This window comes from Nannospalax galili, unplaced genomic scaffold (assembly GCF_000622305.1).
Source record: "Nannospalax galili isolate Female #2095 unplaced genomic scaffold, S.galili_v1.0 scaffold155, whole genome shotgun sequence".
NCBI classification, from domain to species: domain Eukaryota; kingdom Metazoa; phylum Chordata; class Mammalia; order Rodentia; family Spalacidae; genus Nannospalax; species Nannospalax galili.
This window is the reverse complement of record NW_008339923.1, coordinates 824,263-826,684: the sequence shown is the minus strand read 5'-3', so window position 1 is coordinate 826,684 and position 2,422 is coordinate 824,263.

The window sequence follows — 2,422 nt, the reverse complement described above, 5'->3', positions numbered from 1 at the left end:
ATGTGGATCCTAGCACCAAATCCTGATAAGTGAGTATGTATCCAGACATAACTACAGGAACCAGGATAACGAAAAGGAACCAGGGAGGTAAAGGAAAATAAAGAACCTGAAAGATAAGAACAGTAGGAAACAGGTGTTAATAAGGGAGATATGGATAAAAATGTGGTTATTTTAATGGGAGGGGGGAGGGAAGGTTATACAAGGAACCTAGGGGATAAAGGGAAAAGGATCTCAAGAGAGGTAGGACCATAGGATAAGGGTATTATTAAGGGAGAAAGGGGAGAAATGGGGGCACCTTAAGTGGGAAAACCATGATGGAGCGGGGAGACAAAGCAAGAGATAAATAATGCCTAGCTAGTTTTGAAAAACAGAGGGAACCATATTACTCCTACAACCTACTGACAAATTATACATAGCAGATCAAGAAATATATGTCTAGGTAAGGTTTATCTGAGAACAACTGGTCTTTGCCCAAGATTTATCTACATGACACACAGTAATTAAAAATACCAGACTGGTGGAACTAACCTTCTTGGGTGTTTAACAGACATACTTTGAGGCCTATATTAATTTGGTCAGAGGGACATAAGGGACAATTTTTGCTCCTAGCCCTCCTAGATCGACTAGTTCCAGGGGACTATGAGCATCTCTCAAAATGTCCTATAATGGTGGTGGGTCACCTGTCCTCTTGATCAAGGAGGCTGAGGAGACCCCACCAGATGGACTTGAACATGTAAGCCTGTTTTTTAAATAACAGTAGGACAGACAGCCTCAGTTAAAGAGGTTTTTTTCAGCCAGGCATGGTGGTGCACGCCTTTAATCCCAGCACACGGGAGGCAGAGGCAGGTGGATCTCTGTGAGTTCAAGGCCAGCCTGGTCTACATAGTGAGTTCCAGGCCTGCTGGGGCTATGGGGAGACCCTGTCTCAAAAAGACCAGAAAAAAAAAAAAAAAAGGTTTGTTTCTTTTGGCTAGTTGTTGTAGAGGTCCCAGATGAAGGGGCCACACCAGGAAGAGACAAGGAGTGTCTGTCCTCTGCTCACTCACCTGCTCCCTCCCCCAATCTTAATGACTGTATCACCTCCCAAGGGCCCAGACTCTAAATGCCTCAGTTGGATTAAGTTTCCACCCTCTTAATAGCTCAAAATAGTGATTAAACTCTAACATGAATTTCCCAGAAGACAAACATTCAAACCATAGCTGGCTAATCCTCCAAATGAAAGAAACAAAAACAAAAACCAACAACAACAAAAAACTTCAAAAAGAGGTGAGAAAAGTGATTTTTTTTTAATGCTTTTATCTTCTTAAATTAATTTTTTTTCTGGAAAGTAAATGGCAGTGTCAGTGATATGAATTCAGACTCTCCCAGCTAAAGTGCTTTCTACAAAACAAATAAAAAACAGAAAAAAGCGGGTGTCTAGAGGATGGCGTGACCCATTTCACACTGGAAGATGGAAGGACTACCTATGAGCAAAAATACCTTGATTTGTTGGGGACCACTTAAGTAATGCTCTAAGCTCTGAGGCAAGAAAGTATAGATACTGCTACTTTTTTGTTACATTTTATTTTTATGCATGCTTGGACACACATGTGCCGTGACATGCCTGTAATCCCAGCACTCAGAAACTCAGCCAGGCAAGAGCATTGTGAATTTGAAGTTAGCCTAGACAATGACACTCTAACAAGTAGGGGTGGGGTGGGGAGACTACACCATAAGCCTTTTAAATTGACCAGTGTCACTATTGGCATTGGAAACAGTTGTGGTTGGAAAGCTGATGTTTCCACATCAAGCTCATTTTCTGTTCCCACAACCTTTGATATTTTCATAGTGTTCCCAGAATGTACTCAGTATGCTAATTCAATAACAGTTTAATAGGCCAGGTTCCATAATAACACAGAAGGACCAAATTTTTAACCCATTCTCTGCTTCATCATGTTTTCTCCTTGACTGAGCTTGGTGGTACACACCAGCAATCAGTCTCTGACACAACTCCCCCCCACACACACACACAAAGTAAAAAAAGGAAAAATTCTGATTCACAGTGGACTTACACTATTCTGTGAGTGTGTAATAATTGACATTCATTGAGTGAATGCACTTATTTCAGTAACTTCTGTAGATAGATATTCCCATATTAGAAGACAGACTGAAAGGATAAGTTACTTGCCCAGGGTCATATTTAACAGAGATAAGACTGAAATCCAAGTATACTTGGCTCCAAGATCTAAACACTATCAACAAGTGTAGAACCCTGCGACCCTCTTCATTCACCCACTACCCCCCAATCCCTCCAGACCCCCACTAATTGCTCTTTTAGCTTCTGTAAAATGCTTGGCTGCTGCTTTAGACATGCCTAAACATGCCCTGGCATGCCCTGACTTCCACCTGCTATCCTTCCCCCTTCCAGGAAACTATAGATTAA